Here is an 18632-nt window from a genome sequence, read left to right as displayed (position 1 = left end):
CTAGAAATTTAGTATAATTAGAAGTGTAATCGATCGAATTCGAATTAATATAGTATTAAATTTAAGTTCGATTCAAAATTCGAGATTCGAAATTTAACTCAAACTCGATAGAGTTTTATTTTTTTAGCTCAAACTCGATTCGAGATAGAAATCGAATTACTCAAGCTCGCTCGATTAAGTTTGATTAACATATAAAAATAAACTCGATTTTTATATTCGATAAAAGCTCAATTATTTGTACTCAAATTTGAGTTCAATATATTTTATTAATTAAAATAATAAAAATATATTTAAATATAAAAACTTGATTAAACTCGTAAATTACTCAAATTGAATATAAAAATACTTGAACTCAATTTAATTAATAAATTGAGCTACTCGAACTCAAACTCAACTCGATAATAATTGAGTTGAATTCAAATTTTATTCGAATCGAATTTGAATAATTTATAAATAATAATATATCTTTTATACCCTTAAATATAACTCTTCAGGGAAGATTATAGTATATCTTGATTGTAGAATAAAGTAAGTAATTCCCTTCAACTTTTGTATTAAACAAAAAACCAGCAAAAAACTCACACATAGGATTTATAGTTGGATCTCACCATCTTCTCACTTAAGGTAAGTTTAAATGATAATTTTCATATTTTTTAAAAATATAAAAATTAAATTTTAATAATTAAAATTAAAAATATATTAACAATTTTCATGGTCTGTAGCAACATGAATTAATCATTATCATAATCGTAATACTAATTATTAAAGTAATAAAATATGGTCGATTTTATTGGGCCTTAGCTCACATGGTAATGTTGTAGTCTGGGCTTCTGGCTGAAGGGACTACGATAGCTAAATTTTGGGCCAGTTGGAGCACTCCGTAGAAATTTGTTAGCATAAAACGACGCTGCATTGCAGCAGCCACCATTCCTGTAGAGAACAATCCGTTTTTCATACATTTAATCTTACATTGATTTGTAAATCACCCATGAATTTTACATCGATTTCATGGACTGTCAAGTGATCCCATTGTTTAATGGCACTGTAACTGATCGTGACTGAATGTTTCTTAAAATTTCCAGATGTTTAGATATGGTCTGGTCGTAATTTTCAACGTTGTAATGTGGGGATGTTACGTTAACAGCTTGAAAGCTCTTTCAACCATTCAAGCTACAGTTACGAATTTTGCCTACTAGTTTCCTCCCTTCTGGTCTTGCCGGTTTCTTATTGTTCGACGAACGATTATCGTTTAAGGTAAGCCATCCAACAAACCAAAATAATGAATTGATAGTTGAATATCTCAACAATTACCAGTAACAAGAACAAGGTGAAAAGTGAAGACTACTCATCAATTGGTAGCATCACTAGGATAGTTGTTTAAGACTGAGGACGAGTAAAAGGTTTGTGTCTTTTAACTGTTGGAGGGATTGGTAAATTTGCAACTTAACCTTATCAGCATATGTGTATAATTGGATGTAGTTTACACACAGAAGCAAGGTGATGCGAAATTTTTCTCTCAACTTTTGCTTGTTTGCTATTTTTGGTGGCACGGAAGTTTCCTATGGATGTCCAAAATCATTCTAGAAGAATACGAAAAACCCTTGAAATACATTGTTCCTAACATCCTAACTATGATTAGTTTTGTCATTGTCATAATGTATAGATCTGTAGATTTATCGTTAGACATAGATTAAAAAAAATTACTATAAATTTTTTTTGTTTAGGTGTAATTAATCACATGATTGAATCTGATTTGCAAAACAGATGTTAGGTTCGGAAGTCGATTACGCATGAAAAATATTATAGCACCCCCACAACGTCCATCAAAAGGATGATACCAGTTTGATTTCGAATTATCCAAGCCTTAATCATTTTTATGATTTTTGTCAAATAGTTTAATATTAAAAATTAACCATAAAAATGTTTCAATAGTTTGGTAGCAATCCAAGATAATTCTCTCATCTTAGAAGTATTCATAGAGATTAGTATCCCATTTTAAAAATACTCTATCATCGAATTTATTAATTTTTTTTAGAAAAATTAGTGAAACCTCCAAATAGTTTGGTATAACTCACTTCAAAATAATCATCAAATAGTTTAGAGCATAAAAATTGTTATTGTTTATTTAAAACTATTTTTTTCTTTTTTTTTTTGAAAGATTTTTTTTTAAGAATTATTTTTTTATTTATATATATATATATATTGTAATGGAAGTGGCAAAAATAACTTTTTTTTAAAGTAAAACTAGAAAATAATAAAAATAGGTTAAAATAAAATAAAATAAAAATAAAAATAAAATAAAAAAAGAAAAATCTGCGATCGGAGCGGGTTGGAGCGCGAATCTGCACTCGAGTTACCAGATCTAGGCACGAATCCTAGCTTATCTGAAACTACGTTGTTCAACTGTAATATCAAAATCAAGTTTCAACGTTTTCCTTCATAAACCTCATCCTTTTTCTCTCTCTATCTGATTTTTCTTCTATTTTCTCTCTAGAAAATTCATCGATAAATTCAATCGAACACTGAGAATCTCACAGATTTTTGAAAATATCGTCGAAAAATTCAATCGAAAACTAGAAAACCTATTGGTTTCTGAAAAATGTGCTGGATTTTGGAAATCTGGTCGGGATCTTGTTGAAAACTTCAACTTTTGTCAAAAAATTTCATCAAAAAATTCAATGTTTTTCAAAAAACTCAAAAAAACACAAAAAATTTTGAAAAAAATCCAAAAAAAAATTTAGATAACTCTAAACATTCCCCGAACCCTTTACAACCTTAAATTCTCCTCTAAAAACCTAGAATCACACCAGAATTACAAATTAAATCCAAAACTCCAGAATTAACCTCCTAAAACCCTTTTTGCCCAAAATTTCCCAGAATCCTCCTAATATTTTTCTCCCAAATTTCCTATGTGTTTCTGTGTAGAAATTAGTCCAATTTATAAGTAGCCTTAAGAATGATTTTAAGAAATGGACAGAATCAATCCCAAGCTTGAATCTTGGGATTATAATCTGTCCAGACGAGATTTTAGATTCAAAATTTTAGCAATCATTGATTGAATATGACCAAGGGATTTTGATCATGATTAATTTTTTTGTGCACGTGTGGATTGAAACGAAAAAGGAAAGCAGTAAAAAAATAAAAAAAAATGAAAAATAAAAATAATAATAAAAATAATAATAATAATAATAATAATAGTAATAATAATATGATATAATATAATCAACTTAAAAAATCATCTAATTGGACCTGGGTAAGGATGGGCCTAATTGGGCCTAGACGTCAATAGATTTAATCGGACCTAGACATCAATGGGCTTAATCGAGCCGGATGTCAATGGGCCTAATCAGACTCGAACGTCAATGGAGCCAATCGAGCTTGACATATATATGCCTAGTTAGGCTTGGACGTCAATGGATCTATTTGGGCCCGGACATAAGTGGGTCAAGTTGGGCCTAGACGTTAATAGGCCTACTTAGGCCCGAACACAAATGAGTGTCTACAGCTATCCTTCTTTACGCATCCTTGTTAGACATGGATGTTGTAAAGACCTAGACACCCACTCTATTCGAGTCGCATCAAGTATAATTTTTGAATTTGCAAAATGACCTAAATTGAACTAAAATCAAGTGATCAGGACTAAACCACAAGTTGAGATAGAGTGACTAAGATCGGATCGAGGTCAAAAATAAATGATCGAGATGAAACCATGAATCATAAGAAATGATCTGGATTGAGCCAAGATCATGTGACCGGGATGAAACCACGAGTCAAAATAAAGTAACTAGGACTAAGTCGAGGTTAAAAATAAATGATCGAAATAAAACTACGAATCATATGACTAAAACAAAATCACAAGTCAAAATAAAGTGACCAGGATCGAGTTGAGGTAGAAAATAAATGATTGGGATGAAATCACGAATTGTAAGAAGTGATCTAAATTAAGCTAAGATCACGTGATCGAGATAAAACCATGAGTCAAAATAAAGTGACAAAGACTGAGTCGAGGTTGAAAATAAATGATCAGGATAAAACCATAAACCATGTCATTGGGATAAAACCATAAGTCAAAATAAAGTGACCAAGATCGAGTCAAGATAAAAAATAAATGATCAAGATGAAACCACAAATCATGTGATCGGAATGAAATCACAAGTTAAAATAAAGTGACTAAGATTGAGTCAAGATAAAAAATAAATGATTAGGATGAAACCACGAATCATAAAAAGTGATCTGGATTGAGCCAAGAGCACATGATTGAGATGAAATCACGAGTCAGAATAAAGTGACCAGGACTGAGTTGAGATCAAAAATAAATGATTAGATCTTCTTGAAAAACTCAATCAAGATATGATACCCCGACACCTCAAAGCTCTTTGAAATTCACTATCCCTGGTATGCCTTCTAAGTGATACCATACTCTATTCAATTCAAGCTACCTTTCAAAGTTTCAACCCGAACCTCTTCCTTTGGATTTAAGTAGCCCTTTCGGGTTTTCAACTTGAACCTTTTTTTTATATTAAGTAAAGTACTTTTCCATTGCATCAGAATTAACAAGATTGAGAAGTACATCTCTATCCATTTCTGACAGGATCAAGGCTCCTCATAAAAAGGCTCTTTTTACAATATATGGTTTCTCTCAATTCAGGGTCTATTTTTCTCTATCATCATGCTGACTTGAAAGAATTCTTTTTAATACCAATTCTCTTTTTCAAAACTAACGAGGTTTGACCTTTTTGTCATGAGCTCTCATCATTCTCCTTTGGTATAATTGGCCATGGTACAGTACTGTCAATCTCTTCTCTTCAATAAAGTTTAATTGTTCATAACATTCCTGAATCCATTTAGCTTCTTCTAATCCTATTTCCTTTAGGACCCTTAGCGATGGGATTTCTACTTCTACTAACAATATAGCTTCTATCCTATAAACCAAGGAAAAAAAAATTACCCCAGTAGAGGTGTGAACAGAAATTTGATATGCATGTAGAGTAAAAGATAATTTTTTGTGCCAGTCTTTATATGTTTCAATCATCTTCTCTAAAATCCTTTTGATGTTTTTATTTGTACATTTCACTATCCCATTCATTTTTGGAAGGTATGAAGTTGAATTATGGTATTTGATCTTAAATTGAACACATACTTCTTGCCTTATCTTACTATTCAAATTCTTTGCATTATCTGAGATGATTCTTTTTTAGAGCTCATATCTGTAAATTATTTTTTTTTTGATGAATTTACATATCATTGATCTTATCATAGTTGTGAAAAAAATAGTTTCGACCCACTTAGTGAAGTAATCAATCATCACAAAAATAAATTTATTCTCATTTGAGGCTTTTAATGTGATAGGACCAATGACATCCATACCCTACATAAAAAATGGCCAAAGAGGTGTTATGACGTGTAAAGCACTAAGCGAAATATGAATCTTGTCAGCATAAATCTGGTATTTGTGGCATTTCTGAACATAATCAATGCAATCTTTTTTCATTGTCAAGCAGTAGTATCCAGCCCGCATAACTTGTCTTGCCATTATATGCCTATTTGTATGTGCTCCACATGCGTCATTATGAACTTTCTCAATAATCTTTTTGGCCTTAAAAGTATCTACACAGCAGAATAACACTTGGTCTTTACCTCGTTTGTATAGAATTTTCTCAGCCAAAAAAAATTTCATAGTCAATCTTCTCAATATTTTCTTATCATTTTTTGTTGCTTAATCTGGGTACTGCTGATTCTTTAAATATCGTATAACATCATGGTGGTAGGGGTGGCCGTCCTCTTCCCCTTTCAAGTTATCACAATGGATTGGTACATCCTTGATATCTAATTTGATAGGCTGAATTTTTATAGTATCACTAATCTATATCATTACAATCAAGGTAACTAAGGCATCTATAATATGATTTTTTTCATGAGGTAAGTGTTTAAATCGAATTACTTTAAATTATTTGCATAGCTCTAAGATGTATTTGTGATAAGGGATGGGTTTGGAATCTCTTGTTTCCTATTCACCTTTAAGTTGATAAATAACTAAAACTGAATCCCTAAACACCCTTAATGTTTCAATTTCTTATCCAAAGTAGCATGCAACCTTATAACACAAGCCTTATATTCGGCTACATTATTGGTGTAATTGAAATTCAATCTTGCTATAATAGGATAGTAGTGCTCCGTTGGATATATTAAGACTACTCCAATCCTATGTCTTATGGCATTGGTAGCCCCATCGAAATACATTCTCCATATCTCTTCCTTATCATCATCTTTTTTTAACTCTGAAATGGCTGTTAGTTCATCATCTGAAAAATCAAGTTTCATATGTTCATAATCATCAGCAGCCCTATCTGTCAAGAATTCAGCAATGACACTTTCAGAAAGTATCATCTGCCATTTTACGATTCTTTTTTATAGTGATGATTTCTTGAAGATGTATTTGATAAGATCTAATTTAGCTATGAGCCAAGTTGCATGGTAAAGTATGTATTGCCTGAGTCTTTTAGCTGTCCAAGCTAAAGTATAACATATTTTCTCTAATGATGAATACTTAGACTCATACTCCATGAATTTTTTACTCAAATAATAAATAGCTCTCTTTTTTGTCAGATTCATCTTGTTGGCCTAGCACACAGCCCATTGATTCATTTTGTATGACTATGTATATAATTAATGATTTTTTCAGAATAAAAGGGTGCTAATATTAAAAGATTTGATAAGTACTGTTTGATCTTATCGAAAGCTTCTTGACATTATTCATTCTACTCCCCAAGATTATTCTTTCGAAGGAGTTTGAAAATAAGGTCGCATTTAAAAATGAGTTAAGAAATGAATCGAAAAATATAGTTCAATCCACCTAAGAAACCTCGAATTTCTTTTTGTGTACTTAAAGGGGATAGATTTTAGATGGCCTAAATTTTGTCTGGGTCAACTTTTATTTCTCTTTCACTAACTATAAATCCTAGTAATTTTTCTGACCTGGCTTCGAATGTACAGTTGGTCGAATTTAATTTGAGCTGGAACTTCTTTAACCTTTCAAATAATTTTTTGAGATTGACTACATGATCTTTTTTTTTTTTAGATTTAGTAATCATGTCATCCATATATACTTCAATCTTTTTATGTATCATATCATCAAAAAAGGTTACCATAGCTCTTTGATAAATTATCTCGATATTTTTTAGTTGAAAAGGTATAACTTTGTAGCAAAAAATTTCTCACATAGTGATAAATGTGGTCTTTTTCGTATCATCTTAGGCTCTCTTTATTTGATTATAATCGAAGAATCCATCCATAAAAGAGAACATTGAATGTCAGGCCATATTGTCTATCAGTATATCTATGTGAGGTAAAGAGAAGTTATCTTTTGGGCTAGCTCTATTCAAATCTTGATAATCTACATATATTTGTACTTTTTTATCTTTTTTGGGAATATGTACTATATTAGCTATCCATTCAGGATACATGGTCACTTTCAGAAAATCTGTATCAAATTACTTTTTAACTTCTTCATTGACTTTTAACAGCATCTCCTATTTCATTCTTCTCAACTTTTGTTGTATCGATTTGCATTTTGGCTTCAATGGTAGCCTATGCTCCACTATTTCAGTGCTGAGTCTAGGCATATCTTGGTAGGACCAGGCAAATACATGAACGAACTTCTGGAGTAAATTCTCTAATTATTGTCAGTCAACTGTTGAGAGTGAAGTACCAATCTTAACTTTTTTTTATTCTCGACATCACCCAAATTAATTAATTCAACAATTTTTTGATAAGGTTCAATTGATTTATTTTTCTGCTCAATTAGCCTCATGAAGACAAAGTGTATTCCTTATAATCTTCTTTAGTATCAAGTTCATCGGTATTAATTAAATTTTTAAAGTTAAACCCTGGATCGTTGTCATGATTACCTTCACATTCATTTGAGGACCTTAAAATTAATAGAATAGAAAATATTGGCAAGAAATTTTGATAGTGTGATGAATGGAACGGAAGAAATGCATAAAATGCATATTCTTACTTTTGTTGACATAATGAAAAATAAAAGGCCCAAACATAAGAGTTTATCCCAATACTTTTAGGCATAAGCACTTAGGAGATGTGATTACATTGATGAAAAATTAGAAACAACAGGCATTTGAATGACCATTCAATTCTATAATTCATATCCCGACGGACTGGGGTAAAGCAAAGCTTCCTCATTTTGACTTTCATTATCCACTATGTGAATGAATAACTTAGCAAAAGTTTTCTCTCATTTTGGTTCTTCTTTTGTGTTCTCTTCAGCTCCCTGATGCATGTATCCTCTAGGACTGAAAGTTTCATTTAATCGAAGAAAGATTATCTGCCCATTTTTTTACCATTTTATCACTGTTTTGTAATTCTTCCATCTCATAACCTAATCCTAACCTGTAATTGTGATCCTCTATCTTTGCAAGTTCTTTTATCCCTTGAAGGCTTTTACCCAAACCAAACCTAATACTCTAGCCATTGCTAATAATTTGATTAATCACAATCCTGCTAAATGTAAGCCATTCACCTACTATATTAGCAAGTTTAAAGGATCTGTAAAAACATTCTAATGATTCTTCTACTGCTTCCATATATAGGGCATTTATGGGTTGGGTCACTAATAGATCTTTTTCTTTAGTGACAATCACCGGTTGTCCATCTTGATTTAATAAGGAAGGAATGATGTCTGTCTTGTAGATATATTCCTAATAAGCAGCTATATGATAGAGAGATATTCATAACCTAAAATTTTATGTTGAAGACATATGGCCCGATCTGTATAGGTAACTTAACATCCTTCAAGACTTCTCGTCTAGTCCCATCAAATGCTCGGATCATCATTTAACTATTTTGGATATGTAACATATCAAAAGACAACTTAGCTAGAGTAGACACAAGTATGATATTAATAGCTGATCCATTATCAATAAAGACCTTAGCTACTATATGGCCCTTATATTTGATAGTTATGTACAACGCCTTGGTGCTTCTTCTGCTTTCAGGTGAAATCTCATCATCACTGAAAGATATGTGATGTGGCACCACTAGATTCCCTATCAAATGATTCACATACTTCATAGATATATTATGGGTCACATAAGCCTAATTTAATATCTTTAACAAGGCATTATGATGTAGTTCAGAGTTTAAAAGAAGTGATAATAAATAAATCCTAGCTGGCATCTTATTCAATTATTCCACTACGAAGTATTCACTATACTTGACTAGTTTTAAAAACTCACAGGTCTCTTTTTTAGGCACAGACTTCGAGACATCTTTCTTTGAAGTTTTTTATTCTATTTGCTTCTCTTTTTCTTTTTCTGAAATTGTCAGAGCATAACATCTTCCATTTCTGTTTATTCCCCCTACTCTTGTTATATTGGCAGTTTCAGCTTTCAACATTTATTATCATTGAGGCATCACCTCACATTTATATCTCCAAGGTATTGCTCTGTTATCTTTATAAGGAAATAGGTGTAAAACTTTGAGAGCTACTAGTTTGGGAACGAACTTATTCCCAGTTGATTATGACTTCTCTTTATAACATACAATGATAGGTTTCGACACCCATCTATCAGTCATAACCACCATAATGTCTTATGAAGCTCTTAACTTTTCATATAACTCTATCTGGTAAAAGTCCATCAGCTTCTAAACTTCATAGTGAAATTATTTACAGATATCAATTAAATGTCTTGGTGTCCTGCCATGATACTTATATATTTAATTTGGGATGCATCTCCCCACATAAGTATCTAAAGCCACTGGTTGTATCATTCCAGCTTTATATAAGGCTTTATATAGCTGATTAAGTGGCATCTTAAGCTATTCTACTATTCTTTTCACATGTCTTTTACCTGCATCTAAAGTGTTAACTGTATGACTAGGCAAAAGGTTTCCATTGACTTTGGGTGCTAAACTTCCACCAGTATCAAAGCTTATCAACCCTTATTTGATCAAATTTTATACCCTATGCTTGAAAGGCAAGCAATTCTCAGTAGAGTATCTCATTATTCCAAAATTGTAGTCACAGTAAGCATTAAAATCATACCATTTAGGGTAAAGAGGTTCAAATTGCTTAGCAGGGACATGAGCAATTAAATGGTTTTTATAAAACTTTTGATATAGCTCCGTATAACTTATGGGTATAGGATCAAAAGTAGGTTTTTCCCTGGTTCGTGGTTCTTAAGCATTATTGATGGTACTGACTGAATGTGTAAAAGATTTTGGTGAAGATGGATAAGATGGTCGGGTGATTGATTGGTAAGGAGATGCGAAGTATTATTTATCATATGATGGTATGTAGGGTAAGTAGATCAAGAGTAGTGTTTGAATTACTACCTTTCAAGACTCACAGCTTGAGTTTCACTCTCTTTTTTCTTAGATACTCTTTTGAAAGACTCATCTCCTTCAAGCTTACCATTTTTTATGATCTCTCTTGAAATTACCATATCAGTAAAGTTTTTAGTCGCATTTTCTATTATTCTTTTATAATAGGGTGACTTTAGAGTACTCACAAATAATAAAATAATTTTTTTTTTCATCAAAGGAGGTTGTACTTGGGTAATTACATCTCGTCACCTTTAAACGTATTGCTTGAAAGATTCAGATGCCTTCTTTTTCATTACTTGTAGGGAAAGACAATTATGAGCCATGTCAATGATATAGTGATACTGATTAATAAAAAATCAAGTCAGATCTTTTCAAGTCTTTATTTGAGTCTTATCTAACTGAACATACCATCCCGCTACAGACCTAGTTAAGCTATCTTAAAACACATGCATAAGTAATTTCTCATTATTAGCATGTGCCGTCATTTTATGATAGTATATGGTGATATGTGTGATAGAACACTTAGTATCATTATATTTCTCAAACTTTGGTACCTTAAATTTTGGTGGCATCACCACGTTTGGTATTAAACAAAGTCCCACTGCATCCATGGATCCATAAAAATCAATTTTTTCTATAGCTTTTAATCTTTCCTCAAGTCTGCTCATGGCCTAATCAGTTTTAGAACTCTCTAAGGGCACAGTTGCCTGTGGCTTCTCTTTCTTTTTTACTTCATCTACAGTAAAGAGTTGAATAGGTTTAGCTATCTTTTTAGCATAAACAGAATTGTCATAACTTTGAATATTTTCATGACCAGGTGCATAAGCCATTCCCAGGTAATTGTATTTTAAAAAAATTACCTGTTGAGGTTGAAATATTGGGACAGTTTGAGTTTGTTATGGACCAAAGCCTAAAAGATATGTTGATTCAGTAGCTTCTTATGAAGTATCTTCTTCCATCAATTTTCCTCTATTCATCTTTTCTAAAGTTTCTAAAATCTTGCTCAACTTTTTTATCCTTTCAAAGCAGCCTATATTGTCATGTTCCATCTTTCTAGCTTGAGCTCGAGTATTGTATTGATGTGTAGCTATTCTTACACCTTAGTGCCATGATTGAAGATTCAATGATGTTGTTATGATAATGAATGAATGAATGAGTGTGATGTAAATGCATGAAAAAAAAAAATATTTGCCCCTTAGAAAAAATCCAACAAAAAAAACTTTCATTTATTCCACAAGAGTCTATTTTACATCAAACCTAATATTATCCCTTTATAGAAATGCTTAACTTACTCATACTGATCCTTAGCCTCAATAAAGTTTAACAGCCTTTTTCCATGCTCTCCTGCTGGTGTGATCGAAGCTCTCAATGCCTCAGTCTTTTTCGTCATCTCAGCTACTTAGATCACGGCCTTGCCTATCTGAGCTGTGAGGTGCTCTATGTATCTTTATCTTTAAACTTTTCTCTTTTGCCATACCACACCTGATAGGATAGTTTTTTGTGGCTTTTCATGAGGGTTTTAACATAATTTTTTTGTTCATTTAACTTCAATGTCAAAGTTAAAATGTAATCTACAAGCGCCTGATTCTTCTGCTCAATTTCTATGAAGTTTTCTTTTATTTTGGCACTCTTTTTTTTCAATTTTTCATTCTTATGAGCGAACTTTATGTTATTTATTTTTTTAGCTTGCACCTGTATCACAATCTCTTATGCTCTTGTTACAGTTCTTTCAACTTCTTGAAGGTATCATCCCATTCTCTAACAACTTTTTGGGTCTTATTGTACTCCTTGAAACTCCTGTGAACTTGAATTTCTAATTTCTTTTACTTTATTTTGCCATTGGTCTTTTTTTTCTTACAGTTTCAAAATTTCTTGTCTTAGTTTCTCCTTTTCCATTTCACGCTCTAACTCTAAAAGCTTTTTGTTTGATTCTTGACCCACTGGCAAATGAAGATCCTGAAGCATAAATGTAATTTTTTGACACCTTTTATTTTTCTAAATCAGATACCTCTGAGTGACTCTATCAGTGAACGACCCTGGGCTTATTCATTTAGGTTTTTTTCAGGCCTTAATCATGCATCAATCTTCTAAAAAGTTTCAGGCTCCCTGTATGAGTAGTCAAACTGGCTGAGCTTACAGGTCATAAGAGTAAACTGTTCAGCTCTATGCTATCTCCTTATAATCAATGGTGTATAACTTGTTGACCCCTATAGACCTAAAAGTGAAACCCCTGTCTTATCTTCACATTGATACAATATAGGTTTCCTGTCCATGCATGAAGCTAACCATTTTACTTGACCAACTCTGAGCCTTTGTAGCAAACATTTTCACTTTTTTTTTAGTCTTATTTTCTAGCCAAGTGCTCTGGTAGAATTCCCTAATTAAACTCCTAGTGTAGAAATAAAGTTTGATAAAAATATTTTTCTTACATTCAAAATGACTTTTCATCCATACAAATAATAAGGGTATGCAATCTATGAAACGTGCATTATCCATCTGCTTACAAAAATTCAAAGATCTAATAGTTTCTACCAATATAACTGGTGAAGGAATACACCATTTTTTAATCTGCTCAAATAAATCCACCACTTCTATCTCAATGTGTCCTAAGACCTTGGAGAAAATGACCAACCATATATGGCTTGATAATAAAATCCCAAAAAACCTCTTATGAAATACCCTTCTGATCTCTTTTCTCTCGAATGTATAAATCTATGATCTTTTTTTCTACTCTTAACATCTGACCTAGCTTTCTATGACTTTCTGATTTGTGTTTCTTCATGTATACTCTATTTGGATACAATAGATGCATACCCACTAGAGTTGAGTACTCCTTATTGTTACTACTAGATCAACCTCATTAAAGATAAAACATTGGTATGAAGGATCCTAAAACTATACCAACACCCCGATAAGTGAGTAGTCAACCTCCACTGACATAAGATATGCAATGTGCCCAAACTTCTCACAAAAAGCCTATTGCCTTGAATGGGTTATACTATTCTATATATCTGATAAGCTTTTTAGATCATTATGTTTGAAGAGCAGACAGACTTCTTCTAATAGTATAGGGATATAACCCAGTGGCAAACAATCTCTCTCTTTTAGTTACCTTTTTTCTGATTCCATCCTTACATCTAGGGGAAAGTCACATTTAAACAATGTAGATGAGGTGCAAACCTAACGTTCCATGAAATCCATAAGGGCTTTTGTTGAAATAGCTTTGGGGCAAGAATACTATGCAATCTGTAAATATGTTTATGAATATGCACAAAAGAGAAAAGAAATAAAAGAAGGCAAAGAGATTAGTTAATCGCTTCAATAAAACATAAAATAAACATCACATAGCAATTAAGATAACAACATGACCTTGAATTTTGGATTATCTACAAAAGGTGGGAGGATAAGGCTCTATCTATGGTTGGGCTCTTAAAGTTAACTATATATGATTTGGGTTAATTCTAAAAGGTTCCCAGATTATTCCCTACATCATGGTGACTAGTAAAATACTCCAATCCTCATTCATTATAGGTTACAAAAGAAAATGGTTCAATCTGAGTGGGTGTATTTCACAATCTCATACGAAAATATGAAATCTCACGAGGGCATAGGTACTTCACTCCCTCCTAAAGGTAGAGCCCGGGTGGAGGGCTTATGTTATGCACATGCAAATGTATGATAAATATATATACAATAAATAAATAATTAAGTAAATATGAGTAGGTATACATAAGGAAAATAAATAATAGAGCATATATAAGCAATAAAAAATAATTTCAAACTTATTAAGCAAGGCTTGGATAATAAGAAGTCATTTCATGGCTTGACTCTCAATGTCCCAGTAGAGTCGTCAAACTGTTATAATATATAGATCCGTGGACCTACCGTTAGATTTGGATTAGAGGAGTCACCACCAATCTTTTTTGTCTAGGTGTGATTGACCATCTAATTGAATCTGATCTGTAAAATAGATGTTAGATTCGGGAGTCGATTACGCATGGGAAAAGTTGTAGCACTCCCACAATGCACATCTAAATGATGGTACCAGTTTAATTTTAAATTATCCAAGCTTTGATCATTTTTATGATTTTTGCCAAATAATTTAATATTGAAAATTAACCCTAAAATTATCTTAATAATTTAGTAGCAATCTAGGATAATTCTCTCACCTCAAGAGTATTTATGGAGATTAGTGTTTCACTCTGAAGAGGTTCCATCATCGAATTTATTAATTTTTTTCAAAAAAATTAGTAAAGCCTTCCAATAGTTTGGTAAAACTCACTTCAAAGCACTCCTCCAATAATTTAGAGGATAAAAATTATTATTGTCTATTTAAAACTATTTGTTTCTTTTTTTTTTTTGAAAGATTTTTTTTAAGAATTATTTTTTTATTTTTTTATATATATTTTTTTGTAATGGAAATGGCAGAAATAACTTTTTTTTTTAAAAAAAAAAGTAAAACCTGGAAATAATAAAAAATAGTTTAAAATAAAATAAAATAAAATAAAATGAAAAAAATAAAAATAAAATGAAAAAAAGAAAACATGTGATCGGATCGAATTAGAGCACAGGTCTGCACGCGAGTTACCAGGTTTACGTGCAGATTCTAGCTTATTTAAAACAACGTTGTTCAACTACAGTATCAAAGTCGAGTTTCAGCATTTTTCTTTAGAAGCATTTTCCTCTTTCTTTCTCTATTGATTTTTATTATCTTAATAATTTAGTAGCAATCTAGGATAATTCTTTCACCTCAAGAGTATTTATGGAGATTAGTGTTTCACTCTGAAGAGGCTCCATCATCGGATTTATTAATTTTTTTCAAAAAAATTAGTAAAGCCTTCCAATAGTTTGGTAAAACTCATTTCAAAGCACTCCTCCAATAATTTAGAGGATAAAAATTATTATTGTCTATTTAAAACTATTTGTTTCTTTTTTTTTTTTTGAAAGATTTTTTTTAAGAATTATTTTTTTATTTTTTTATATATATTTTTTTGTAATGGAAATGGCAGAAATAACTTTTTTTTTTAAAAAAAAAAGTAAAACCTGGAAATAATAAAAAATAGTTTAAAACTAAAATAAAATAAAATAAAATGAAAAAAATAAAAATAAAATGAAAAAAAGAAAACATGTGATCGGATCGGATTAGAGCACAGGTCTGCACGCGAGTTACCAGGTTTACATACGGATTCTAGCTTATTTAAAACAACGTTGTTCAATTACAGTATCAAAGTCAAGTTTCAGCATTTTTCTTTAGAAGCATTTTCCTCTTTCTTTCTCTATTGATTTTTATTATCTTAATAATTTAGTAGCAATCTAGGATAATTCTTTCACCTCAAGAGTATTTATGGAGATTAGTGTTTCACTCTGAAGAGGTTCCATCATCGGATTTATTAATTTTTTTCAAAAAAATTAGTAAAGCCTTCCAATAGTTTGGTAAAACTTACTTCAAAGCACTCCTCCAATAATTTAGAGGATAAAAATTATTATTGTCTATTTAAAACTATTTGTTTCTTTTTTTTTTTTGAAAGATTTTTTTTAAGAATTATTTTTTTATTTTTTTATATATATTTTTTTGTAATGGAAATGGCAGAAATAACTTTTTTTTTTTTTAAAAGTAAAACCTGGAAATAATAAAAAATAGTTTAAAACTAAAATAAAATAAAATAAAATAAAATAAATAAAAATAAAATGAAAAAAAGAAAACATGTGATCGGATCGGGTTAAAGCACAGGTCTGTACGTGAGTTACCAGGTTTACGTGCGGATTCTAGCTTATTTAAAACAACGTTGTTCAACTACAGTATCAAAGTCAAGTTTCAGCATTTTTCTTTAGAAGCATTTTCCTCTTTCTTTCTCTATTGATTTTTCCTCTGTTTTCTCTCTAGAAAATCCACTTGCAAATTCAACTGAAAACTGAGAATCTCATTGGTTTCTAAAAATATCGTCAAAAAATTCAACAAAAAATTAGAAAACCCATCAATTTCTGGAAAACATGTCAAATTCTGAAAATCTAACCGAAATCTCACCGAAAACTTCAACCTTCACCGAAAAATTTCACTGAAAATTTCAGTGTTCTTAAAAAAACCTAGAAAAATAAAAAAACTTTCAAAAAAATCTAAAAAAATCCAAAAAAATTTCTAGATAGCTCTAAACCTTCCCCGAACCCTCTACAACCTTAAATTTTCCTCTAGAAACCTAGAATCACACCAGAACTACAAATTAAATCCAAAACCCCATAATTAACCTTTCAGAACCCTTTATGTCCAAAATTTCCCAGAATTCTCCCAATTTTTCTTTGTGTTTTTGAGTAGAAATTAGTCTAATCTATAGGCATCCTTAAGAATGATTTTAAGAAACGGATATAATTAATCCCAGGCTTGAATCCTGAGATTGCATTTTGTCCATACGAGATTTTAGGTCCAAAATTTTAGCAATCATTGATTGAATATGACCAAAGGATTCTGATCATGATTCATTCTTTTGTGCACATGTGGATTAAAACAAAAAAAGAAAGTAGTAAAAAAAAAAATAAAAAAAATATATAAATATATAAATATAAATATAAATAAAAAATATAAATATAAATATAAATAATAATAATACGGTATAATATAATCAACTTAAAAAATCATCTAATTGGACTTGGGCAAGAATTGGCTTAATTGGGCCTAGACGCCAATGGATCTAATCAGGCTTGGATGTCAATGGGCTTGATCAGGCTCGGATGTCAATGGACCCATTTGAGCCCGAATACAAATGAGCTTAGTTGGGCTTGGACTTCAATGATCTACTTGGGCCCAATTAAGCCTAAATGTCGATGGACCTACTTGGGCCGAACACAAGTTGGTGTCTACAGTCATCCATAATCTTTGTCTATTAGGCTTTTATCTTGTGTTATGTAGCAGTGCCTTGTTTTTTTGCGTTTTATGATACTTAAGAAGGCAAGGAAGAGCAGGAATTTGGATTCAAGTCGTTTGATAAATGTTTTTATGGAGTTTTGCTCTAGTGATGAGTTTTATTCTGATATGAAAACAAAATGGTGATATATTTTTGCTTAAAAAGTATTGGAACCCAAATAAGTACGCATGTTTTTAAGCGATTAACTCTGTAACATGCGTATTCTGATGATGAGTGTTTTTTTCAGTGGATTGCAGGTGCCATGTTCATTGTAATTGGTGCACTCATCCCCAGAAAATCAAGCATAGAGAGGAAGGCAAACATTGATTAGATCCATTAATGGTGCTTCATTTACACTGCTTTCTTGTTTTGATGGTATTTAATCATAGGCTTAGTCATAATTTTGGGTTCTTTTGCATGGAAGGGCATTTGAAGAATTGTTTTAGAAAATCTTTCAGTCATCAACCACCAAATTGTTGGTGCTACGTGTTTCCTGTCCTGGCTATATGTTTTTCAACAACCAAATAGATGTTTGCAGTTTTAGCACTAATCAGAATCAGTTGGATTTGCAATTTTCATCCTAATTGTATTTGTCTGGATGTATGACCTATTAAGTGGGGGCTTTGGATTTCACCGCATCTTTAATATGAAGCAATGAAGTTCATCGTAATATCAATTAAATATAAATATTGGTTCCAATTCATTCAACATAAATTTTTTTATAATTTTTTTTTTCAATCGTAACTACAATAATTTATTTTTCGGTAATAACTATAATAACTTTTATTATTATTTTAATTATTATCGGAGCTAATTTCACTACTTATCTAAATAAACTCTAAATCAGTTATGGAGTAATGAATTGAGCTGGAGATTTGTTATAATCACATATGTGATTACTTTTGTCTTTCTCGCAGAAGTTAACATTTAGGATCTTAATCTTGGATCCTTGAGTCCGTGTTCCTTGATGAGCTACCATATCTAATTGCAGGAAATATGAATACAAGGAATAGCAGTAGCAGGCAAGTTCATGGATTGTGGGATTTGCATTAGTCTCCATTCCATAATGAGGAGATCAAAGGGTTTGAGAGGTTACACAGTTTTCTTTTAACTCGTCTACAACACAAAGTTCCTGTATAGCTCTTAGGCATCTGCTTCTGTCGAATTGAAGTCGTGTTAACTGGCGCTGCTTCATGTTTATAACTGTTTATAATTTGCCTTCTCCTGTGATTCTCACGATTATAGACAAAAAGTAATGTTTAAGACAGGGAAGTTTACAAGCTACGTGCAATGCATTGTTGATGAGGGTGGAGCCCTCTTCTGTTTTCTCTTCAATAGTGGGTTTGAAATATCATCCATGATATGATAAAAACATATAACAGATATATTATTTTA

The 18632-nt window shown here is 31.4% G+C and overlaps 1 pseudogene; it reads left to right on the top strand.

Annotated features, from left to right (window-relative positions):
* Positions 1-1008: 1008 nt before the first annotated feature.
* Positions 1009-17581, top strand: LOC149513008 (uncharacterized; annotated as a pseudogene).
* The last annotated feature ends 1051 nt before the right edge of the window (positions 17582-18632 follow it).

Source organism: Durio zibethinus, chromosome 20, assembly GCF_047325235.1.
Source record: "Durio zibethinus cultivar Kanyao isolate XHJ-2024 chromosome 20, ASM4732523v1, whole genome shotgun sequence".
NCBI classification, from domain to species: Eukaryota; Viridiplantae; Streptophyta; class Magnoliopsida; order Malvales; family Malvaceae; genus Durio; species Durio zibethinus.
This window is presented reverse-complemented; position numbering and strand designations above follow the sequence as displayed.